Source organism: Centropristis striata, chromosome 21 (assembly GCF_030273125.1).
Source record: "Centropristis striata isolate RG_2023a ecotype Rhode Island chromosome 21, C.striata_1.0, whole genome shotgun sequence".
NCBI classification, from domain to species: Eukaryota; Metazoa; Chordata; class Actinopteri; order Perciformes; family Serranidae; genus Centropristis; species Centropristis striata.
In genome coordinates, this window is record NC_081537.1 from 10,483,048 (window position 1) to 10,510,345 (window position 27,298).

A 27,298-nucleotide genomic window follows, 5' to 3' on the forward strand; every position below is an offset into this window, starting at 1 on the left:
CCATACTATATTGTGAGGCCTCCCTCTCATATCCTCAGCCTCCGTCATTACATCATCATTGCTACAGCTTTTTGCTACCTCAGCACAAACAAAAATTTTGGGACCCCTGGCAGGAACTTTCCCTCCACTCCCCAGGCGCGTTTGAATGGCATTGTTGGAAACCTCAAGAGGTCAGTGCAGCAGAAGTAACACACATCACTGTCAGTCTGAATCAATGCAGTGGAAAGCAAACTATGCAACTGTGACGACTACAAGGAAAGCAGACTGCAAATACAGAGTGGAGTGCAGGCGGCACCTGTCCCTTTAAGATCTATTTCTCACAGCTTGTGGGTGCCGAGTGGAGTGGGCTAGCCTGAGCCGAGCAGCGCTGCGCTGTGCATGTATGGTAACGGGAGGGGGGGGGGCAGCCCAGCCCTCCAGCCCACCACAGGGAATTTGTTTATGTTTCCTTGCTGCCAAGTTCCTGTCAGGAGGCGCCCCGAAGAAGAACTGCAGACTACTCAGTACTGTTAGCTACGCCCTCTCGCCTAGAGTGGCTGGGGTTTTCTACATACAGTATCGGGTGGTGCTTTGTAGCAACACTTAAATCCAGGGAGGTCTCTTCATCAATTTCAGCACTCACACACACTCCACTACTTCAAGCACTCACTCTGTTGTTCCATAACCAGCTTCTAGAGCATCGAACTTTATAAAACAAGTTCCAACAGAAAGCAAAATTTATGACCGCCAAATAGATTAACACCAATTTACTGAAAACACAGTGCATAAAACAAGCACAAAGGCATAGTTTCATTAAAGCAACACTTTACGAGTGGCACTTTGTTATGCTGTGGATTATGGGTATTGTAAAAACTGAGCACCACCACATAAAATCACAGTAAACAGGATTGGTAAACTCGTGGGCATTTAGTCAAGTACTTGTGGGAAAAAGAGCTAAATCTAAATTACTCTCCTACTAATGATAAAGAGCAAAGCACACTGGCTTCAGCAATGATCCGTTACTGCCAGTGAAACAATGACTGCATCAGTTTTGCACATTAACCTCAGCCTGGCAAATACATGCCATTTCTTGACTATCTACTGCATATGAGCAGCCCTTCTGTCAAGCAAGTTCGGCAAGTGCGTTCTCTGGCCACCCGTAAGTTTGTCTCGGCTAAAAGGAAAGAGCCGATTACTTGCAGTTATGTCAAGGACACGGCCCGTTTGTCTTCATACCATGCATGTGCGATGTCCAGTAAGTGTGTGTTGTAGGAGATAGAGAGATGTGCGTATGTGTGAGTGAGCGCAGGAAGGAGAGGTCAGACAAGGCCACACAAAGGGGCGTGGGACCCGGGATGGCGAGACAGAGGAAGAGATAGAGAGAAAAAAAAGGGGAAGAACAAAAGATGGAAGCGTGGATGGAAAGATGGAGGCTGGCGTTTGGGGGGGGGACTGGGTGAAAGCAAAAAACAGGAAGCCATTTGTGTCAGCTTGGATGGCGGGACCACTCCCTGTCACGTGCTGGCACATTTCACTGTTCTTCAACTGTACGGACAGAAACTCCCTTTTACGCACAATGAAAGGTAAAGCAATGGCTGGATGAATGCACAGCAGAAATGCACTTGCTGCATTTGTTTGAATGAGATTAAATACTGTCAAGCTTCTCCTTTTTTTTTAACAGTGGGTGGAGTGTGCATGCATGAGTGAAAACTTAAATCAATTGAGAATCAGGACTTCTGCAGCACACTTCTGCTGACGGTGAGGAAGTAAGATGCCACACAGTATCTTCCTATTCAAATACTTTACATAAATGAGCTCAGCAGCACAGAAGGGAACTTAAAGTAGGGTACTCAAGTGGAACTCTCCTTATTTGGGGGTTTGCGTAAATCTGACAAATCAAATGGGTTAATCAGGAGGTGGAAGTATTAGAAAGCCCTAGTGTGCGACACAATCTCCCCACTACACTTTATCGCAATTAAAGAACAAAAAAATGCCATTAAGAGTTTTAAAAGAAACTGGCACAGCCACACAAGGAGGGCAGTTTTAATCTAACATGGGGAAATTTAAAAGAAAGAGTACAAAAGCCACTGGAGCATTATGGCAAGACAAGAAAAGACTAAGTCTGGCTAAACAACAAAGCTGTCGAGTGCTGATTGTTCTACTCTGTCCAGCTTCGAGGGAGAATAAGAAGTGCCATTACACAGGAACAACAGTGAATAAACATCACACATTAACTTCCCCGAAGTTTCCATGTGTGAAGTGGAGAAAAAACAAAAACAAAACACTGAAAAAAAAAACACAGGAGTCCCATTCTAGACAGAGGGAGAGGCAGAGCGGGCTCGGCAGCCACCACCGACCTACCGCACACAGAGTGTGAATCATTAAAGGCATGTGTTCCACATCAACTGCCGGGGCCGCTTCCCAACCCACGAATGAGACTGGATCTAAATTATGACAGGGAAGGGGAGGCGGGAAGGGAGGGGGGGTTAAATACTGCTTCACGTGGAGATGAAAACCCCAAACCTGCTAACTCAGAGAGTGGAGAGAAAGTGGAAAATGACTGCATGCAAGTACTGTGTGTACCTTCTGCGGGTTCACAAAATAAAACAGCGATGAATAAATGAAGCAGCTAATGGAATAATTTAATGATTTCCAACAACAGCGATGTTTCATCCTGAACAGATGAAGTGTATACAGTTTAATGCTCTCTAAACAACTAAAAAGAGAGCCCAACTGAAGTGAAAACTGACCTACTTTACTTCTTGCGTGTTTTTCTGGCTGTCTTTGCCAATTTTTTAAAGCTACAGAACGGCGAGATCACTTTCTCCAAAGAAACAAATCAAAGGGCAGGGAAATAGAAAAGAAGAGATGCATATGAAACCAAAGTGCCAGCCTTGTTGTCCATCAGGCCTGCTGTATGCCAAACTGGTTGCTAACAGGAGCGTCTGCCAGACCACTTGTCATCCCCAGTTACAACACATGGATGTCCTCTGTGGGTGTGAATATGCGTTTGTGTGCAAAAACACACACTGTGGGTATCCAATAAAGGCGGCGATTTGTAGAGGGAGTCTGCATTCTTCTGGGTATTGGCTGGCATCCTCATACACATACCATTCTGTTTGTTTTTGCTTGGAGGCTGGCATGGGGGAAGGTGTTTGTCTGGGGGAAGAGGATCACCTTTCCCCAGGGCCAGGAAGGGACAGAACAAGACATGACAGGACAGGACAGGAAAGGAAAACACAAGTTTGTACATGCAGGAGAAAGCCAAATAGGACAGGACAGGACATACTAAGCCAGCGTCCCCAGGACTTGTTGCTATGATTGGCTGAGAGGAATTGAGTAACCTTTTAAGCTCCTTCCTGTCTGTGATTATTGTGGCAACTTCTGGCCAAATAGCACAAAAGGAAATAAAAAGAAAGGCCAGAATAAAAATAAATAGTGCAAAACTATTCTTTATGCCACCGCAGTGTTTTGCAGAAAACACAAGGAAGATGAATCAGACCCCAATAAATCAGTGTATATTCACAGCGTGATGGTCCAAGTGCTTCAAGCTAGTTTCTAATGATGAATGGTTGTTTTTGTTTGGTCTTTGTCGCTTGAACATGACAGAGCAAATCTCCCTGCTGCCAGCCCCAACTGTGATGCAACAGACCCAGGATTAGACTTGATCCTACCACTGGCGGCACACAGGCCACAAGACAGAGCACCTACTCTAAACAGTACAGAGTGTGTCTGCGTCTGTGTGTGAAAATGATCCCACAGGTTTGACTCCACAAACAGTGACTTTTAAGATGGCAGATATGACACAGTGAAAACACAGACAAATTCAATATGACCACAAAGCCGAACAGGGCAGTCACATGATCAAGAACAATGCGATTGTACAGAGAGCGAGATGGTGTTTTGGTACCCACAGACACAAAGTGTGGAGTGTGCAGAAGTCCAATTACCCGGAGTTGACAGGAGCGACAAATTCGGGCTTACCCCAAAAACGTCAATCTCCCTGTCCTTGGCCAAGGAAATCTCCCCTTGAATCGATTGCAGCTCCTAAGCTCTGAGGAGAGAGGAAGAAAGAGAGAGAAAGATATTTGAAACCAAGAGCTTTGTGGTCCTTATCCACGTGCTGCAGACTCAGTGACTCCCTAGCCTCTCTGGCACAGAGCTGCTTCACTCCACGAAAAACTCTTACACTCTTTTTCCTTCCTTCACTCTCATACTCCCTGTAATCTCCCCGCCCTTTTCCAATAGATTGGACTTTCTCACTCGCTACATTTGGTGCCCCAGACATCATGTGAAAAGTGGAGTAAAACAGTGCTTTTGTGGTGTGTGAATTACCTGGGGCCTAGCAAGGCACAGTAGTGCTTATGGCCACAACTCAATTACAGCAATGTGAATCAGGTGGCGGCCTAGAAATCCCCTCAGCCTGATGCACAAATAGGGACACAGAGGCGCCTTCATTGCCAAGACGGAGACAAATCTGAAGTGGCATGTTATCTCAGAAAGACAGCAAGGCCCATGCTGTTCAGATGAATGGCTGCCGCAGACGTGGACCTAGCAGTACCGGTTTGTAGCGAGCGTGTGAACAATGCTATTTGGTATTTGTGCATGTTGCTAAAATATCCCAAGTGTTTACCAATGTGTCTGGTTGTGGATCCAAATCGAAAGAGTCACATGGTAATCAGGATCTCAGATCAACACCACCTTTGTGCAGCAGAAAGTATGGAAAGTGTTCTGCAGGGTTGTTTTTAACAAAACAACTGAATGAAAATGACAGGATGGTGGTTGCAAATGTTAAAAGTCACTTTGTTGGATTTCATGGATACAAGAGAAATGCCAGACTGAACGGTCATAGTTAATAACACTTGAATAGAAAATTGGTTTGTGTTGAAAGCACTCAAAGAGTGTATCCTGTCTTTCTCTTTGAGGAGAAAACAGGCCATCTCTTTCTTAGCATATCCTGACTACAGGATCCCTCCAGGTCCCATAAAATGTAGAGCTATAGACCAGGCCAGCGTTTTCCAAAAGCATGTTCAAGAGAAACCAATGACCTTTAAAACTGTGGTTTGTTTGGGTTTATTTCACTTTACCAGGCACTTGTTGCAATGAGGAAGCCAGTTCTACACTTGTGTTAACAAAGAAAGCAGAAAGTTATACTGGGACAGAGCTTTGCTGACAGTCATAGCAATGGTTGATCTTAAGAAACGTCATCATGCCACGACAACACAAAAAAATCCCCTCCCTCCAGGAGAAAGTGGCCTTGGTGCCATTTTACAAGCAGCAAATGAATTTCACACCACTTTGTTATCACACGCTCTTGGGGACGCTCAAACAGCTATAAGAGAGATAAATATAGCAGGCTTATAAAAATAATGTATTTATCTTTACTACAAGGACTGCTTTCATTTGCACTTCACACAACTTCCAACTGGCTACGATACAAACCTCAGTAAAATGTTAATGAGAAATCATGTTTACAAATTCACAGCTTTGTTACAGTTTCTCTTCAGCATGTGCAAATTTAGCCTGTTGGACAAAGACGGACAAGGAAGACCAGGCTGAAGAGATGCAAAGTCAACATCGCTGCCAAGTGGTGCCTCTACAGATCCTAAAATGATCTTAATTATAGACCTATACATTGCAAACATGTCATGTAATGTTTGTACTGTCTAATACCGCAAAACCCATTCACAGCAGGGTGTGGACACTTCCAATATAATCCCATGTAATGCATTAGCCCTGAAACACATATTAAATTGTATTGTGAGGTGGGTTGTCCTTCACATTTACAAGCAGGGTAGAGGACAGAATATACAGTAATAGATTATAATGTCCTGTACAATGCAAAACAACATCACAACCTCAAAAAGAACCAAAGATTTTAATCATTTTGGTACCTGAGAACGCACTTGGGTGAGAAATAAAGTATAAAGGGAATGAGAGATCCTGACAGAAACTTCTAAGTGAGGCATGGACAACTTCATCAACATGTTCAGGTAATTACATTGCTGTTTAGATGAGTTGTTGTTGGAGACTACTGGGGATTTTTCACTGGCATTGATTTTAGCTTAACTTATTTACTAGTGTTAGCCTGTTGTCTATTGACTAGGGTTGGATCCCGTTCACATTTACCGGTACCTGGAATTCGTTACCGGTTCCCAACAGTATGTCTTCTTAGTACTTTACTTATGAGTAGAGATTAAACATTGTATGTTCCTTGGCTCCTGTTGACTCTCACATGAATGGCTTTTAATTATAGTGTGCCTAAATAAATCAGTGACTGTTAGAAAACTATACAGTGATTAAATATGTCTTCAATGCTCAATAGCACTGGATTTCTAATACTTTTCTGGTCCATTTTTTGCAGTTATAATGAAAGCCAATTACAACCCAAAACAACATTGGAATGATGTGCAAAATGTTATTACGTGTGCGGATATTTTCAAAAGCCAGTCTATCAGTTTGAACATAAAACATATTATACTATAGTTGTATAATATTAGTATATGTCACAAAGGATTAGCAGTTATCTCATTCAGTTTTATTTATGTTTAAACAATGTCCCAACTGTTTTGGAATCGGGGTTGTGAGTGATGCACCTGCATTTGTTGACAATGGTAGATATTTGCATGTATAATAATACTAACAGCCCTTAGTCAGTCGAAGCATGGCTCTGGTGCATCATTTGCATGTGACAACACAAGCTAATATTGTATGTAGCATTTAGCTGCAAGTGAACCAGCACACTATATGAACCCTGTAATGCGATGCTGCTTGTTACTCCACCTGACAACACCTTAACGTGTTAGTCTCTCTCTGTGCTGCTCAATCTGGGATGTATTCCAACCTGACAATCAACCAATCAGACTGCCTGTGCCCTCAATGACTCGCCCTCACTTCCTGTTTGTGGATCCGAATGGTGTGTTCTTACTGGTCCACTAGAGCAAGAACAGCCTAATTTAGATAAAAGGGCAGGTAGGATCAAATGAGGACTGAGTTTATCCACATGCACGTATGGCGTTTGTGTAAAAGTGTGTGTGTGGGCGTGCGTGTGCGAGCCTGCAGCCTATACACTGATGAGAGTGGACAGGAGTAGCCTGGGGTAATCACGTCTTTATCCTTGCTGATGCTGAAAGCAACTCTTTGCAGACACTCACCTTTCTCACACACACACACACACACACACACACACACACACACACAAAGAGAAGAAGAAGGGGCCCTCATTGCTGGAGCCCTGCCAGACAAGTCCATCTGCTTTTAAAATGGATCCCAATTTACCGCACCTCGAAGGCCTCGATTGCTCAGGGAGCCACGGTCTCACCAAGCAGAGGTCCTGAAACTATAATACAGCAGGGTCACCTGATCCTTGCATTGGCCTTGTGTTGGCACCTGGGACCGGGATTTGGGTTTCTCAAGGGCTGATGGTTAAATAGGTTTGATGGGAGGTGGTCCAACTCTCAAGTAAAATCATTCCTCAGCCCTGAGACGATCACTTCCTCTTTGTGACAGCAGCACCCCACACAGTGTCGCTCAGTACTAATGTGTAAAGAGCTGATTGCGGGTACGACCAGCAGTCTCCAAGTGCGAGAATACTTGGGAATGGCAGCCCTGCGGCGAGAGTCATGAGCTCACATTAAAACAGACACATTGTGTTGTTTTAACTCGCTTGGTTCTATAAAATTCCACCGGCCGCGTGCACACACACAACATAAACCCCCTCTCCTTGAGGCTCTGACTCTCAGCGGTGGAAACCCCCTTCAGTCACACATAGATCACATAACCTCTCTTGACATCGGAGGACAGCACTCCCAATGGAAAGATGCAGATTCACACACGCTGAGTGCCGGGCCAAGGCTCCAGACTGCCATTGTCCTTCAGAGTCATCCAAACAAAACAATGAAGAGGGTCACGCAAGGCCCCCTGTGGAATGGTAAATAACCGGAGAGAGTGAGAGTCAGAGAGGAAGAGACAGAGAGAGGGAGAGAGGAAGTGAGGGAGAGATTGAGAGAGACAAATCCACTGACAACGACAGTGTTATATGGAACACCAAGTGCAAAATACGATCATCTGGGGGCAGGTGAATTCCACTAATGTTCAATCACTCAACAAGAATCCCATACTGTATGAATGGAAAATATGTCAGCTCCGTGATGTACAGAGCAAAAACACCCATGTAGAGAAAGAATGTAAATTATCTCACCTCTAGGTGTAAGGAGTTATAGTAGCTATAACACATGGTGAAAACACATCCATTCAACCTTGAGTTTTATAACAATATTTTATGCTCCATAGTCGAATAACAGAAATTTACATCTCATACAGTTCTCTTTATGTGTACAGTCGTGTAGGTGTTAGTCAAAGCTGTGCTCGGGCAGAAACAGGGGGTGAAATCTGAACAATATTCAAGGCTTAGATTGAGGTGGTGTTAATCATTCATTAGTGCTGAGTGACCCTTATTATAAAACCATCTTTGTTGTCATTATTCATCGGGCATAAAATGCTAGCCTGTTAATTCAGACTCAGGATGTCGACAATAGACAGCCTACAAAGGGCTTGGAAGGCACAGTCCCCCTCCCAATTGGTCTTTCATATGCTAATGGGGGAACTGTTTTGGGTTTACTGGCCTGGTTGGAAATGATTTAGGGTGACACCGGTGCTCTGAGCCTTTATGTTTAGGCTGGCCGCGGGGGCTCATATATCACCCTGATCATTAATCAATTAGCGTCTCCTAGCCACCTGTCGGACACATCGGCGCACAAAACATTCCTGCCCTTGGGCAGTTGCTAGACGATGATCATCAGTAGCACCACTATTACCTTCCAACCCCCCTCGGCACACCGCACCCCCTCCCCTTTATGGTAATACCCTGATGGATTACATAATCACACCCAAACACTGCCCGCAACAAAAAGGGCTCTACTCCAAGAGAAGCAAATGTGAGTGGAAACCACCATAGTGGGTTTTTTTTAATGGGTCTCCCCCTCCCAACTCAATTGAACGGCAAGTTTTTTAACATGCATTTGCCCTCCGCTGTCACAAACAGAAAAGACGAGGCAGAGAGGAATTGATGCCGACCTTGAAGGAGAATCAATAAGCTGACGGCTATTCAAAAGTGCTGAATGCACACCGACGCTGTGTCCTCCATTGTTTTAAATGCAACTGCCTCCAGTGGGGTATTGATGGCTGTTTAGTATTGATGACGTGCCACTGTAGCCAAATACATGTGAGATGGAAAGGTCCAAACTATCAGGGTTTTAGTGACATTACAGTGAGTCCAGAAAAGTGATTTTGTTTAGACTGGATGAACTCACTGCTGACTTGCAGGACGCTACTAAAAAGCAGACGGCAAAAACAAACGTGCAGCTGCTTTGTGACCAACTGTTCAGTCATCACACGCTCAACCACAAATGAATCTTTGTTTCTGTAAACTTCCAGTTTCTGGAACTGAACGAGGAAGGAGACAGGGAGGTGAAAAAAACTTGTGTTACATTTTTCATGGTCTGGGTTGTTTGAAACCTCCATCAGGCTTTGTGATCACTTGAGACAGTGTGCGGAGGGAGCGACGGTGATTGAAAAATTCCTCAAAGATTTCCGTTGAACAATTGCCCTCTGCCCAACCAGCAAAAATAGTTTTTTTTTATTTTGTATGTAAATTTGAACTCTTATGAAAAGGCCCTCGCTGCCACTATACAATCTCTTTTTCACAGCCCCGTTTCCCTGACAATACCCAACTCCCACCGCCCTCCCATCCAACCCCCAAAAAGCCTTCACATTTTTCACCCTTTTTTTTGTTATTTGGAACTAATTCTTAAAAGCAGCTGAAGAGATAAGTGGCACTAAAATTAGAGCCTAATCCGCCAACCCTCTATATGGGGACATGGAGAAAGTAGATTTGTCAAGCCTTGATTTAGCAGTATTCTTTCATTATAAAAGTAGCACTCTTCACGCGGCTTAGCGATGCGAAATGGCTCAATCAGTCTAGTGTGGAACATTTAAGACGGAAGGGGGAAGAGGATGGAGTGAGGGCCTATCTGTGAACCCAGAAAACTTGGCATCATGCTGGCGCCATTATTGTGTTGCCAGCATTGTTATTCCTACCTGTGCCGCACTCTTCAACTCTAAGGGTTCCCCAGTGAAAATGACACCCGACATACACTTCTAAAGGCTGCAAACAGCGAAGTTGTTTCACTGGGGGATTGTAGAAAATCTGGGCCACTGTGTTAGGTGTGTGTTAAGTGTGTAACACCAGGCTAGGCACTGGAGACTGGGAGTTGTTTTGGGGTTTTTTTTTCTTCCTCTTTTGTCTTTTAAATCCAACCAGCTCAGGCAAGGAGCCAGCCACTGACATTATCAGGTGGATTTTCAAAAGAACAAAAGCTCCTCTGCGATTCTTTACACTGCCAGTGGAAAAAAATCTGAACAGCAACCCCATCCAGCATAGATACTCAGTGTGTACACTGTCCTTGGTATTTCAACCAAATTAATTTCTTCCAGAAGATTATTTCCCCGATAATCTCACACTTTCTTCTGCTTACTTATCTCTTCCATAAGGTCCAAAAACCGTCTGCGATATTAGGAGTGCAAAGGTCAAAACTAAAGCTGAGAACACGGAGAGGAAAGCATATCTGTTCTGGCTCACTGTATCTAATCATATTCACAACATAAATGTATCTCAAAGGCCACAAGGCCAAGTAACAGATATTTTTGGAAAGATAAATCTGGAAGGGGGAAGAATCTCACACTTGACTGCAAACAAGTAAAGTGCATAGTTGTGTTGCCTGGTATCTGCTGGTGGACAAGCAGTGCAGGAGAGAAAAACTACTGCCTGAGCAAGATAAAGGCTATCCACAGGGTACAGAGGCAGAGAGAAGACAGCGGGAAGGAGGAGGGTGATGGGCCACAGGGCAGAGGCTTGACCTCTCAGGGTCAATAGGTGATTAGTAACATTTATCATACTTCGCGAGCTGCTAAATGAGAAGCCAGGCAGCTTCTCTCTGAAGAATTCAGCCACATTTCGATGTCAGAGTCCAAATAAAGGCCCACTACTGGCAACCAGATGCCCTGTGTTTATGACAAAGACAAATATTGGAATGCCTAAGTGGAAAAACATGCCATGCTGGCACACAGCAGCAGCAGTGAAACGTTACATCATTTTGATGATTTAATGAGCACAGCCTGGATCCGATCAGAAGTTTAAATACCTGCCAATGCCAATATAAAAGCTTGTATTTCATGCTTCATGAAAGAGGCTAAAAAATAAGTTTCACTCGATAGGAAAACAATGGTTGGGGGATGAAGGGGCTGCGGTTGTGGTTGAGGGGGAGGCAAGCAGCGCCGTGTAAGTCCTGATGAAAGCCATGCAAGGTATCTGAACACAGGGAATCCATGGAGCCACAGCTCAACCACACTGACATTCACATGGAGGAAATGACAAAGAGGCAATTGAGTGCAGGGACCAGATTTGGCACAGGCATACTGTAAAACAGCCCACCCCAAGGGCACTACCCGACAGTGGCTGAAGAAGCACGGCAGCTCTGCATTGTTTTGGTGCTCCGGACAAGTGGACCAGAGTTGGAGTGGGCATCTTGGGCCACAGGCCAACCAAGAATGAACACACTTTGTTATGCGGGTGGACAATTAATCCACCCGCATCAATCCTCACGCAACAGACATCCATCAAAGTGGAGATGACAGCCAATTTCACATACAAAACAAACATAGCCTTTTTGTTTGCTATTTCATAACTTGTGCATGGGCAGAAAATCTACAATGACTCTACTAGAAGTGAAATGCACAAACAAAACACAAATTAGAGATGGTATTCCATTTTCACATCCCACACCTCCAACGCAGAGATTTACTGTTTTCAGCAGCAAACACAAGCTTTCCAAGACTGTAGAGCACTTTGTCCAAATCACTCAAAGCAAAGGTTGTTTGCTTGGTTGTTGTACGGGAGGTGTCTGCATCCAGACGGGGTCAAAGCAGGAAGTAAGGCAACATAGTTGATAAACCGAATCGAATCCTTTTAGGGCGGGTGGATGGATCCGAACAAAAACAGACTTTGATCCAGGAGGCCGATATCCGTGTCCCATTTAAAGCTATGAGTCAACTTGTTGTTTGTAAATAAACTGCCATTATGGTAATAAGTCACGGCCTATGTCACCTTCTAAATCACCTACGCCACCCACACAACAGCGTTACAGTAGTTACATACAGAAGTAGTTATTCAGTGGTGGAATGTAACAAAGTACATGTACTCAAATACTGTACTTAAGTACAATTTTGAGGTACTTGTATTTCCATTTAATGTAACTTTATACTTTTACTCCACTACATTTAGCTGACACCTTTAGTTACTTTTCAGGCCAAGACTTAACAAAAAAACATGATCAATTTAAAGTGATTAGACTTTTTTTTAATAAAACCTCATGACAGTTTGTTAAGTAGTTAAAATGAGCCCTACCTTGAGAAAATTAAATGACATAAATACATAAATAATATTAATCTAATAATATTGAGAATAACATTACAAATAACAATCTGAGTGGGTCGATTCTGCATAACGAGTACTTTTACTTTTGATACTTGTACTTTTACTTAAGTAAGTTTTGTATGCAGGACTTTTACTTGGAGCAATTCTGTAGTGTGGTATTAGTACTTTTACTTAAGTAAGGGATCTGAATATTTTTTCCACCACTGTAATTATTTTAACCCTGTTCTTTTTTCCCCTAATCTTAACCACTTCATTTTGTTCCCTACACCTAACAAAGTAGCTTCTGCAGCATCATCCCACACCTGTTAAGGGGCACTGAAAAAATGAGTGATGTTGTCAAATGCAACCAATGAAGACAGGAATCCATGAAGAAGATAAGATATATATAATGGGGTAGAGGCTAAATATAATCCAGGGAAATATCCACAAAAACAACAAAAACTTAAATCCACAGCCTCACAGCATGCAGCTACAGACCAATATAGGCCAGGGTTGGGTAAAACACAGAAAAGCATACAAACACTGCACCATAACAAACAAAAAAGGATACTTAATATTGTTATTTAAACTCATGTATGAGTACATTTAAGTGCACCGACTTTAATAGATTTAAATCTAAAACAATTGAACCCTACTCTCAGTGCTTGGATGATGAAGCAGCGCACACCTGTTTCTAATTTGTCACTTAGCGAGCAGATGACCTGTAACAACACTACAAGCTGAACAAAGAAAACATTATATAGACATTCTGTCATCGCCACTGTAATTCTGCTGTTTGTTAAAGCCGACTGAATTAGAACTGGTTAACACTAATGTAATAATTTCACACTTCAGGCACTCCTGTAATGTTGGGCGAACAGCGCTAAATCAAAAGGCAAGAGAGCAGCCTTTTCACATGTGCATAGGTGTAACAATGGGCAGAGCTCCAAATGGTCTGCAAACTGTTTTCTCCTCATTTTTCACATTCCTACGTCCACCGCTGTACGTGTTCACTGCTGAACTGCATCAGACGCCTCTGTGCTGGGAGCGACTGGAGGACGGTGTGAAAGCAAGAGACAGAAGGAGAGCTATTGAAATCAGCATCTAGGTCTGAATATATATTTTTTGCAGCTAAGGCCCCGTTCACACGAGGACGGTCTGAACAGAAGACGCAAAAGTGGCGTTGCGTCTTCACTTTTTATTCCTCGTTTAGACGAGCATTTTCGGGAGGAAATCTGCGTGCATACGATGACGCAAAAGTGTGTGAAATTCGATTGTATGCAGCCAGGCGGCATCACTTAAAGCGATAAGAGCATCTTTGGGCATGCAGAAGTTTTCACGCCACACATTTTCATCAGCTACTCCTTCCACAAAGTTATCCACCATCACTAGATCTCCCAGGTCTCGTTCACAGCCGTCTGGCTCGCCTCCGACGAATTGCTGCATCCAAAATTTGATAGAGGTAATTACAGATCCTTCTCTGTTCACTAATACTATCTGTACATATCCTGTACATTTGGTGGAAAGTTTCCTGTACATTTATTAGAGCTGCCAGAGCAGCTTGAAGGTCCGACGCATGGAAATAATCCCACATTTGTTTATTTTCCTGTACTGGAGCATGTATGTGACGTAAACACATACGTGACATGAGCAGATCTGAGCAGAGTTTTGCGTCTTGGCAGTGTAGACGGACACGCTACGGCGGAGCGTATTTAACTTTTCCACTTTGGAGGGTGGTTTCAGATTTTTGCGTCTTTAAGCCCCCAAAACGCCGTCACAGTCTAAACGAAAGGCACTTCCCATAAAATATTTTGTCGTTTTGACCCGCGAGTGTCCTCGTGTGAACGGGGCCTAACATTTTAAATTCTTATGATGAGAAAAGCCTTGGTTTTCCCATTTACTTAACTTGGCTTAATAGGTGTTCGATGGGAATCACTAGAGACCCTACAAGACAGTACTATCACAATAATTAAGTTGAGATTTGATATAATCGCAATTAGAGCCTGACAGATATATCGCTTGACAGATATTATCGGCCAATATTGGCCTATTAAAGGAATATCAGTATCAGTGTATTTGCTGTCCAATATGTGCCGTTATAAAAACTTTTTTTACACAACATATAATCCAGAAAATGTTGCTTGGCCTGATTTAGAAATAGTGTTAGCTATTTTTTTTCTTTAATTAGCAATTGACTGAAACTAAACAGTAATTATGCATCTTTTGCTTATTATTTCATAACTATTCTTTATTTTCTTATATTTAGTACGTTTATTTATTCAATGAAGTTTGAGAAAGTGGCTCACAATCCACATAAAACAAGTCAATTTTTTTTTATTCCATCTGACATAATTACTGTGTCAGCCACCATCTAAAATCAGTATCGACATCTGTCTCAAAAATCCCATATTGGTTGGGCTCTAATTGCAATTTAAAAATGTTTGCAATATGCTAAGTATTCCTTTTTTTAACTGCATATTAAGTCCCCTTAGGTCAACACAAGATACATTTTTTAGCCTGTTTATCTCATTTCAATCATTTTTATTGCAGCAAAGCGGTATTCTCCAGCAGACAGACTGACCTAACAAACCTGTCATAAACATTAAATGCACCTGAGAAACTCTATAGAGTCCAACTTAACTGAATGCAAATGTGTGTGGAGTATGCTACAGGTGTTTTAAACTAGAACCAAAAGGTTTAACTTACAATCATTTATATAATAAAATATCAGTGCTTTGCATCCATGTATTTATACAACACTGCTGGACAAAATAAAGCAACAATATGCAGCCTTGATTGCCTCCCAGCCTCACAACAGTGAGCCAACAATACCCAGAGCAGATAGGTATTGACAGACTTTTCTTACACCTCCACTGAATTCAGCATACAATATCAGGAACAATATCCTTTTTACTTGGTACTCATTGTTAATGTTGTTTATTGTTCATACAGTGCCAGGTTCTGAAGGAAATGTTCAAATCAACACAACATGTTTGTAAAATGAACATGTATACATGCACCTTACACAGCGAAAGACCTTGAATTTTCTTTTACATCTCTGTTTAGAAAGTTAAACTATGCAATCTTTGAGCCAAGTCTGTGTCGCTATTACAGTGCTTGGTTGTGGCAGAAATACTTCTGTTGACGCTGAAGGCCAGTGTTTGCTGCAGGGACTAGCTTTAGTTGAGTTAAAATGTGTCATGAGAAGGCAGCACAAACCAATCAAGATAAGATTATTTTGGTTCTTTCCCAAATCCATAATACTCTTGATTATGTGAATCTGGTTTTGTTATAACAAAAACATATCATTGTGCTTGGGTTTCCCCCAAATATGTCTGGTTTGACATAATATCTCGAAAGAAACTAATGACAACAAATAAAAGTGTTAGTATTAATATGTACAGCTCTTGATTTAAGAAGAAAATCTGTAATAACGCTCACAGTTATCAATTGAGTTGTATTGATGTACAGTTTCCCTCACACCAAATGAAGCCCTATCAATTTTATCTTTGATTTTTGTCAGTTTAAAAAAAAAACACATAGCCTAAGGCTGCTAGCTTAACCTAGGTGTGTCCCAAACTGATCTGCAGGAAGGCAACTGAGGTCACCAAGGCCTTTATAATAGATTATATAAAGCTAAATATCTTTCCAATCCTCTCTTTGTCATAATCTATTGCACTCCTTCAAACACTGGAACCTGTTTCTTAACGCCTGGCATTGTGTCTCAAGTAAGTGAACTGCAAGGCATTCAGAGTGTGAACCACGAAACAGGAGCCAGATTAGTTCCAAATAATGTTTTCCAAACAGACGGCCAGCATTAGCAAGCAAAGGCCAGTTGGGGTGTAACCCTCTGGAGTCACTGATCACACTGGCATGATCAAATCACACGACTTCTTCATGACATCATGACTTAAAAACAAAGCAACGTTGAGCCCTGTTGTCAACTTCCCTCTAAAGTACTGACTTAAAACACCATGCCATTTTCTGTTTGATGACGATGCGCAACATAAAACCAGAGATGAGGTCAACTATATTTTTTTCATTTACCTCTTACCGTAAAATTTGCAATGATGGGTTTGGAAAGTAAAAACCCATCGTTTTGTGTTGAAGATGTTGATCTATAAGTCAAAGTGGAAAATAATTGGCAGGTCATATAGGTGAGGTTGCGCTTGGGGAAACTGATACCAACATGGCATGGTAAACTAGGCATGGGAATAATCAATCAATGATTAATTAATGGTCGTTTAGAATTTGGTCGATCACATGGAATTTTTAATTGATCTGTGTATTTTTTTATTTTATCTATGACTGCCATCAGAACTCACTGAACTGAAACACGGCCGAGCGTTCAGTTCTGCAGCTGTATGTGAATAAGCCAAAGAGCTGAGAATTAAGTTGGATAAAGCTACAGTTTGCAAACTGAAAGTTGCAATAAGAATTATAAAACACACAGAAATACAAGAGCATTAATTAATAACTAGCTTACTGTATCAAACCTTTCTAGCATGATTTATGAGCTTTAATTTTATCTAAAAGTTCTTTAAACATAAAACACACTTAAATATGCAAGATTACTGTGAAAACTAACCTCATGCCTCTTCAGGAGCTAAAACATAAAACACTGAACTGATAACTTGACGTTATCTTTATAATCTCTGAGTTAGTTTTACGATTGACAGGATCAAGTCTCTTTTGTCCTTTCAAAATAAAAGCGTCCATTATCAAAACAGACTTTTGCATAGTACTGTAAATATATATCTTATTTTGCCCATGTATGCATGCAGCATTTAATCGATTCATTGATCATTAGCGTTATAGATAATCCAGTTGGCAGGTTTCTTCCAAATGCCTATCCCTATGGTAAACGTTTTTTATGATGTATAGGCAGAATAAAAAGTATTGAAAAACGGCCAAAGTAGCCTAACTCCACCGGGTTAAAAAATTAAGTTGTGTGTGAAAGCACCTCCAAAGTGCTGAATTTGAATGAGGGATGTCCTGAGAAACTATACTTTGGTATTAAATTCTGAAAAATGTGACACTACTTATTTTCCTTCAGTACTGCGGGTACTGTAGGAAGACGGGGATGCCCAGTGTACCTACATGACACAGCGCAGGGAGCTTCTCCCACTCACCCACCACAAAAAGTGGTGGGTGAGTGGCAAACAGCTTTATGCGCTGCAGAATTAGCAACTTAGCAGACTGCAGAGTCATCACTCTTCCTTTTTTTCCTTTCACCTTTCTCAGCAAGTTATGAGATTTTGTTTTTGTCTTTCAACCATGGTATCCAAGTGGGTAGCGAGAATTGTGTTATTCGTATTGATTACACAACTTCTGGTATCGTGATATCCCCAGTTGGAACTTTAGTATCTTGTTCAAGCTGTGAATGAGGAGAGAATGTATTGATCCTGTCCATATTTCACGACCACACAAAGTACACTTTCTTCTCAGTGGATAGCTTACAAAATAATACAGGCTACAAACTACCACTGGAAACTGTCAAAAGAAAGCATTCATGCAGGTTGTGTTTTCTTAATGCAAAGTGGTTTGACATATTTATTATGTAGAAGAAGGCATCCTGTATCCTGTGTGTGGACTGAAACACAGCCAAGTTATGAATTGACAATCGGCAACAAGTTGAGCAGGTGGTGACCTAAACAACTATGAATGGCTGATGTGTACAAATAAGAGGTTCTGCAGAAATCACCCTGGAACACGAAGCCGAGCGGTGCAGAGAAGCCTCCTGGAACACAGTCAACACATTTCACACACGCAGGGCCTGGAAACAACACGCTTGGGGCTTCCACCTTCATTTAGATGAAAATGGACCTCCTTGAGAGGAAATAAAGCCATTTTTAACTCCCCCTCTCACTACGAATCGGCCTCCCATAATGTGCCCAGTCAATGGACTGTGGGTTTATTCAACTGCAGGCAGCCCACAGCACTGCCATAAATAATGTAGGGCTGCTCACATGAAACCCTAATCACCATTGTGCTGTCACCCAACAGAGAAGATTGCTTGTTTAATTTACTGCACCGCATCTGTCTCAGTTCTGCCCAATTTAGTTCCACAATTTCAATGGGCAAGTACTCCAGGTATTTATCAATATGCTTTTCATCCAATGCCATGAATCAATAAGAAGGCAATGTTCATGTATCTAAGTCTGTGTGAGTGTGTTTTTGTGTGTGTGCACATGTTTTGGGTGATTGTGTGTCTGCGTACCATAAAGAACAAACAAAAAAAAAGCAGCTTGTGTAACGACAAAAAGCCATCAACACTCAATAACCAGAGAGTCATTATTGGCCATATACAACGCACTTCATTACATTACCATTCCATTAGCATGCAGACATTTGCATATTCCAGTCACCTCTTTACCGAGGCTGTTGATCATAAATGGCAGCCATATGCTGCCTGGTGTGCCATATTACAGAATTATTACTGCGACACAAAAAGCCAAGAAAAATGGAAATCATGTTGACACAAAATGAAGTACAAAACCAATCAAAGGATCCGCTGTTATTGATAGTGTCTCACAGTCTCGCTGACTGAATGAGTATCATTTACATACACAAGTTAGAAACATCTGCAGGCTGAGACCTCGTTTACTGTCTGCATTTCTGACATACTTTACCACAAATACATGTATTCTGCATCCATTTTATTCATGCATTATATACCAAAACAACAACAGATTTAGTGTTGAAAGGAAGTGAATATAGGTGATTAATTATAGATTAATAAACCCTCGCAATGGTAAATGTAATTAGCTTGTAATAGTCTTTTCCTGCACTTTTTTTAGGAGTAACTCTGGTTTGACGTCCACTCCTCTAGCTGCAAACACAGGAATCCTGTCTGACTCTGTACTGCAGCATCTCAGCGTGACAGATATTTGGTGCGATGGCTCCTCTGCACTGTGATGACAGCCCATGGAGACAGAATAAGTAGCAGAGGCTCACTAGCTCCACAGACTTGGCGGGCACAAGCCAAGACAAGCAGTGCAGCATGATAACGATGCTATGAGCCGAGCCACTTACGACCCAGCTAGCTGTTTCGAGCTAGCGGCAGCAAGAGCGGTATCATCTTTGTTCAGGACCATTATCTCTCCACCGTGGTGTTCACTTCACACTGATAAATGTGGCCTAGCAACTCGAAGCTAATGTGCAAGCAGCTGCAGCCACAGCAGCTGGGTAATACACTGTCAACTGCCACACACGCCCACACAGGAGGCACAATAGAGGGGATTTGTTCCACTGAAATCAGTGTTAAGATGCTCTGGTTTGTTTAGCGCTTTGAAACTGGACATGGCTGCTGCACAGACGACTCACATGTAATGTTCCCGACAGCAGACTGGGAATGACACAGGAGCTGCCAAGTGTCTTAATTAGGAAGATGAGATGGGGTTTGATGAAAAGCAGTCCAGCAGATAAGTAACAACTATAGTGTTAATAGATTACTGTTCATTAATCTGGAGTAGATTTGTTTCTTATGCTTGTGTTTTCTAGCAAAAACTACAACCATTCTCAGGTTGCAGCTTCTCAAATAGCTTTCCTCCATTTTTATCATTATAAACTGGATTTATTTGGGGTTTGGATTGTTTGTCTAAACATCACGAGCTGCACGTCTGGCGCAAAAGACGGAGGAGATGTCATCCAGTGTAAAAACGTTTCGAAAAAAGTTTAAAGTATTGTATAACACGATAGAACCGCCCAACTACACTGCATATAACGTTACTCATGTTACTCAAAGGGAGCATTAACGATCAACATCCAATGATGTACATGTATTTGTCTTTTCTCATGTTATACAATACCTATGTCCTATACAATGTCCTACATTAATTACAAATTAAGTTATGCATTTGCATACTATTTCAAATAAATATGAATTATATTCACACTAGAGCTGATATAACACTGGCTGATCACAGACATATTGTTAACTATCAGTATTAACGTATATGTTGTCCAATATACACTGTTGTGAAACTATTTTTGGCGGAATATATAATGCAGTAAATGATGCTTAAGGTGATTTAGAAATGGCAACATTGCATAGTTTGCATTGGACAAATACAATGTTCTTTCCTCTATCAGGTTAAGATGGATGAAGAGTGACAGCGAATGGGCAGTAAAGTGTGGCACTTAAAAGATGGTGATGTGTTTGACAATGTATAATGTAATATAATGTAAATTATCTTTAAAGTTATCTGTTCAATAAAGCACAGCCCCTGAGTACCTTTGCAGATTTTTATCATTGCAAAAAGGGTTTTTATTGTCATTTCAGCTCAAAAATGTGCTATATTGGCCCCCATATCAGTAATCAATTACTTTTTCTCCACTAAAATCAGTATCGACCTCAAAAATCCCATATTGGTCGGCCTCTAACTCACACGTTGTGGCTTTTACAGCGTGGGTCGCACAAGACTTTGTAAGAGGGAACCTTGGACTAGGGTGGACATTTTCACCATTTCGGGATATTTTATAGATTAAACAAACAATAGACTAATTGGAAAAATAATCAGCAGATGAATTGATAATGACAATACTCATTTATTGCACAAAAATAATATGGAGCCATCCAGTGTGACGAGTCCAATCATTTTGTCTCCTTGGATTTTTTCTGTCTGGCACCTTTTACACCAGTCTTTTATACAAGTCTAAAATTGTTCCAAGTAAATATGAAAATGAATGGTTTTGTTCTTCTGGACAAAAATAACAAATCTCTACAATGTCATAACTGAGTACAGACACACACTTGGCACAGAGCAGCGCTGGCATTATCAAGGAGCGTTTAAGGACAGATTGGCTGGTCAGACATCTGTGTAAGTGACACCAGCTATCTGGCTAGCTGTCTGACTCATGGCAGCAGAGGGTTAACTTGGCAGCTCAGCTGTACAGTGCAGCTCTAAAAGGAATATTAACAGCATGTCCCTCAGTGCCGACTGAGAGAGAGCAACAGGAAAAAGGAGGACGGAGAGAAAAGGAGAGATGGAGAAAAGGCAAGGAGCAAAAAGGGGGTGGGTGTGCGAATCCAATTTCCAGTGACAGTGCGCTCAGGATCACTGTTTCAGTGAAAGAACATATCATCTGTCAAAGTTAATGGCAGTGTCCTGGGGAAAATGAAGGAAAATAGAATGGAGACCATTCATTAAGAAGGTGGGGGATGGGGGTGTGTCGAAGCCACCGGTCTGCTCCACTGTCTCCCCGGGAAAATAAATATATACACAAGCCATTATTTGTGCATTTACGAGGTGGCAGTGCAGCCACGATCAAGGGCTGGTTCTCATGCTACAGAGATAATATTAGCGCAGATGCCTGAAGAGGAATCTGTGGGCTCGAGGACAGAGCCATCACTGGGAATGAAGAGGTCGTCCTGGCCGCCTGGTAGGACGGCTGGCAGGCTAGCTAACAGGCCCGGCCAGCCTGTCTCTCACTCAGAGCTGTGGATGTACTCAGTGGAAGCAATTGATACCATTGTTTTATGGAGAGGAGGGTGGAGAGGGATTAAGAACCAACAATAGGGCTCTTTCACTGGAAATGTCAGCCGTCACGCCGGGGGACTGTCCGACTGGGCAGAGACACTTTAGTAAAAAGCCAAGGTACAAAATGAGTGTGGAAAATAGTATGAAACCCTGTGACGAGAGCAATGAAACAGGGCGACAAGGGCCAGAACATTCCCGTGCCAAATGGTCGAAATGCAATCTCAAACATGGGACAACAAGCTATGGGAAACTTTACAACACAGATCATGTGAGATCGTGTCAAACAGAAACACAAGGCTTTCTATTTAATGTTGCTTTGTGAATGTCTTGAGAATCTGGTGGTCTAAAAAAAGCAGTGCAGCTCTGCAGATAAATGTGTCAATGATTTCAAGGTCTACCAAAACAAGCAGTAGCTTGAAACACATTCCAAATCAATAACCAGGATAATAGGTTATATGGGTCTTTAGCTCAGCCTCATTAGGAAAAAAAGGAGACAATCGTGGCCTGATTCTTCAGGCAAATTAACATAGTGAGGAGGAACCTAAAATATCACAACCGATGATCCATTCTGGGACATTTTATCATGAGAGCACGCAACGAAGAGATACAAAGTTTTCTCTCGGAGTGCTTTGATAACCCCACTGGCCTTGGACCTCTTTGAAAATCTCACTCTGAAGGCTTGAGGTGAATATAAAGAGCAAGTTGAAGTGAGGTACCCTGCCGCTTTAAGGCTGGGATGAAACCGAGTTATTCTACCACTCTGACCTAATTGCTCTCTCGCTCTCCCGACATGAACACTGGGAGCTGTGCACTCTGACACGTAAAGATTATTTAATACCATCAAAGCCATAAAAAGAGGAATAAAAGGAGGCGGTGTAAAAGAGGGGAGGCTGGTTAACCATTGCGAGGCTGGCGGGGGCCGGGCAGTCCAGAGAGCTGTGTGGAAAGCGGCAGAAAGGGAATCAGTATGCAAAAGCAGGCCCTGTCTAACTGCCGCCGGCCGATGTGAGTGGAGCTCCCACATCCCAACATCACAGCGGCTCCAGAACTCCCCCTCCAAAAAAAAAAATCCCACTCGGCTTCAGCTACACTCTCCTGGTATCGGCTCCCACCCTTCTTCTCTCCTGCTTTTCCCACACTCGCCCCAGTCCCTGAGGCAAAGACTACGTCATTGGGCACCACTGCCAAACCACTGTAATATCCCAATTTATTTCTACTTATTCTGACAGAGTCGGGGCCTGTTTCATTTAGGTCAAGGCTGGTTTTATTAGTGTAAAGCTACACTGCTTGGTTCCACTGGACTCCATTCGTAGAAATTTCTCTATTACAGACAAACTAAAATAGTCCTAATGGCAACATCAGTAAACTAGTAAAGCATCACATGCACACACTGGGGATCGGTCTGATTTGGACGTGAGTACTTGTTCAACGTAAAGACTACCTGTCTTGGTGTTTTTTGCTGTGTAACTGTCAATATCTTACTATGATGTGCTACTACGACAAGTAACAACAAGCTAATGCGTACAGGAACAATATATTGTTGCAACAATGTTCAACATGCTCAAGAGGCTATTTTTAATATGATTGTTTTGACCCCAGATAACAGCACTGGCTAGCAAACAATTGAATTTGAAGTTAGCAAGATAGCAGTGTTAGCTAACAATACTTGCAGACTAAAATGACATACAATGTGACCAAATGTGACTAAACCTTAAAAGTTTAATTGTGCAATCTATTTTGTTCAAAGCGAGTCCTCTAAGTGAAATGCTCTGAGTAAATTTGCAGCTTATGCATAGGGCTTTTATTGTGAAAGGTAAGAACGGAAGGAGCTGTTAATGTTCAGACAGAGCCTCCGTGTTAGTTTAAGTATAGGTGCAATTCATACCTGTTGACTACAATAACTTGTCTGTAAACATTGTTTCTGTGTGTCTCACTTCACAATGGTGGTTATTTAACAATATAGTCAGAAACTCCCACAGCCCACGGTACTTCCCAATGTCATCAGAAACATGTGATTTAATGCAAGTACTTGAGTATGGAAATTCCTGGAAATGCCCATCCCTAGTACACATCAAAACAAAGTCTAAAAAGCTAGCCCACTAGTTTTTCCTATCTACAGTCAGTGAAACTCTAGTCCTGCTGTGTGGTGTTTCACTTGAATACTTGAACACTATTGGCAGTATAGATCTGACGGTGTGTGTGGGATTGGGTACTCTAAAATATTTCCTCTTCGATTCTAGCAGGCAAAGATTTGCTACATCTGCATTTTCAACCCCTATCAGGTGGTTATGCGTTATTTGTGAAGGATGCTCTCTTATGACGCAGATCAAAACAATTTGCCTGGATCAAAAAGGTGGTGACCTGCTGAGCTGCACTGTTGACACCTGCTAACTTGCCATGCAATATGAAAATAGGTCACTCAAAACCTCTAAATAAAACATGCAAAGTCAATGCCAGTTTATACAATTTTCCCACAGAAAGTAAAAGAAGTCTGCACAATATTCTACATCAAAATGTATCTAAATCCGAACAATCCAACCAACCTTTAATAACTCATCATCTTTCATCTAGTAAAGTAATTTGTTCCACATGTGACGAGCAAAAAACATCAAACGTGACGAATTAAACTGACAGCTCGGAGACACTGACTCACTACTACTGTGTTTTTAAAGAACAAAGAGGAAAAAATGTCCCTTCCAGTGTCATTCACACTTGACTTTACAATCTGCAGAGGAAGGAAAAGGACATTGCAAGGGAGTGGGGGATGTGAGGGGGCAAAGTGAGTGTCACCACGATGATGACACATTTAGTGCCATGTGAAGCCGAGGCGTGCGAGCGCTTTTAACTGGCACTGTTCACACGAGGAGAGAACCAACTTCCCGTTGATGCTTGTCAGAGGGTTGACAGTACCACACAGAAAAAAATACTGCCTTGTGCTCCAAAACAGAAAACCGCCTCATTTTAACAAACAAGTACAAACCAGGCAATTTACATCTTAAAAAGATGCATGCTTAATTTCTTGGTTCTTCAGTTTGAAATGTTGTTGCAAAAAAACAATGCTTTCTGCTCTATGAGGAGGCAGCATGAGAAAAAAACATGTGACAAGAGCTGCTGTCAACTATGATTTGAGGACAGAATTTCCCCCAAACTTTCTCACAATGTTAGAGGTTCCATGTGTCACAAGATGGCTAGACAGCAGATTAAAACATTTATAACAAACATTATCAAAATCATCATATGTGACAGTTTCAAGACAGGAACTATTATTTCAATTGGGTCAGGTATCACAAGATGGCCAGTTGTAACTAATCCCTTTGATGTGACAGTTTAGAGACAAACAATTGTATGTTCAGCCCAAGCCTTCAAAATTACAGCGGTGGCATAACATTTAACCGTAAATCACACCTCAAGAGTAGGTGACAAGGTGGGAAAACCCTCAGACACACCAAATTTCCCACTGAGTGACGCGGCCTCTAATGCATCTTGCTCTGAATGTCACAGGTTGTCACAGGAAAGGGCATCTTCTTTCTTCCAGCCCCACCCTAAAAAATAAACTGCACTGCCATGTCTGCAGCCAGCATTATAGAAGTTGAGATGGGCACCATAAATCTGCAGCATCATAAAATATCATTCAACATATCCCGCTGTGCCAAATGCATAAAGTGCACAGACTTAACAGATTACTGGAATAAAAAGGGAAACATCTAGAAAGTACTTGTTACAGCCGTAAATGAAGGGTAATGCACACTGTAATCTGTGGTTTCACAAGGCAACATTTTACAAGATAACACTGATGACTTTCCGATGCTGCAGGGTATGTAAGTCAAATATTATAACACAGTCCTGACATTTAATTTGCTGTGATCCAGACACCTCAAATTGCCACATTTTGTTGACAGGGGGTTAATCAGGGGTGTTAACAAATTAAGGGAGATATATGTCAGTTTGCAGTGGTACTTTAAAGGCTTCATTTCCAGAAGAATGCATGTGTGTTTTTGGGTCATCAAGTTTGCAGCTCAGTATTAGAGCACATGAAAAGAATGCAGGCTGTGGTTGCCCCTCTGTGAGCTATGCCTGTTCATCCATTTACAGCAGTGAGGAGAGGAAGCGGGCTCCTGCTATGATCGGTATCAACAGCAAAGCGTACTATGCACTCGGACAAAGTTCACCTCAAGCCTAAAGTAGCACACAATGAAGCAATACTGGTGAAAATGAGCGAGAGCACGGTGACAAGAAATACATATTTCTGCACATTCCGTTGTCCTGACGTTGCAAAAACAAACAAGTGGGTACAGGCGACACACAGCATTTGCGCGGTTTTAACCACATATCGGCACTTTCTTTAATAGATATCTGGCAGGTTTTCTCTGTTAATTGACTCGAGGAAACTGTCAGTACCTCAATGTCTTTACAAGCTACATTGAGGAGAGGTTAGCTTTTCATGCTAGCCGCCCTAACAGACGCTGTATCTGCTGGATATAATGTCGCTCCGACAAACACAATTAGCTGTAGGTTATTTACTTTTTATTCGTCGCCACGAATTACTAACTTGACAGGAGTTTCGGGCTCCAGTTATTCAGTCCGTTTCTGACAATGAACGGCGTTTTAAAAAAAAATTAAAAGAAACCTGTCACACTCGCGCACATTATCACCGTGGCCATGCATGACGCATTCAAACCCCTCCAGGTGAAAAGGCTAACAGTTTAATATAAAACCCTGCAACAGAGGCTGAGGCTCGGACGCATGCTGTCAAATGTTGACAAGCTGTCAATGGCAAGTGGATGGTAATACCTGGGACCTGTTGACTCCTCCTCCCGGTCCCCTCGGGCTGCTGCTGGAAGTTCAGCCGCGCAGCTGTATTTCTCCGCGGTGGGTACTCTTTTCAAAGTTTTCTGCCGACTCTCAAATCTGCAAACGGTGGCTCCCGCGAGTTCCCGGGTGGCATTTAACCCCCCCACCACCGGCGAAACCGTAAGGTACGTTCAGAGACGGGGAGCCGCTTTTTTCAGAGAGCAGGCAAGTTTGGCACGGCTTTCGCGAAGGCAACCATTGCAGTCACGTTCTCTGGCTGTGAAATCCAACACCAGCTCTGAGCCCGCCCCTTTCCTTTTCTGGGGGCCAGTCCTCAAAAAGTGGATGTCCTGCTCCCTCCAGATGTGCTCAGTGCTCTGCTCAAGTGATAAGAGGAAACTAGAAACTTTGTAATGGGAAATGTGGTGTTTGGCTTTTTTTTAAAAAATGCTTTTTTGCATAAACTTGATGATTTTGGCATAATTATTTATTCCTAAATCGTCACACTGTTAAAATAATCGCCTAAGTCATTTTTTGTCAAAAAATGTATTTTGCCTAAATCATCTCCTCATGA

The 27,298-nt window shown here is 42.2% G+C and overlaps 1 protein-coding gene across 4 annotated transcripts in view; it reads right to left on the reverse strand.

The window, feature by feature from the left end:
• The window catches only part of raraa (retinoic acid receptor, alpha a), a 159,084-nt gene extending 132,113 nt beyond the window's left edge, over positions 1-26,971 (reverse strand). For 3 of the 4 annotated variants that reach the window (XM_059324415.1, XM_059324417.1, XM_059324413.1), the window contains exon 1: positions 26,725-26,971. The gene's annotated coding sequence lies outside the window, so the exon portion shown is untranslated. Of the gene's footprint in view, positions 1-3,963; positions 4,034-26,724 lie in introns of all 4 variants that reach the window. The other variant, XM_059324414.1, reaches the window with a different exon arrangement.
• Positions 26,972-27,298: the final 327 nt, after the last annotated feature.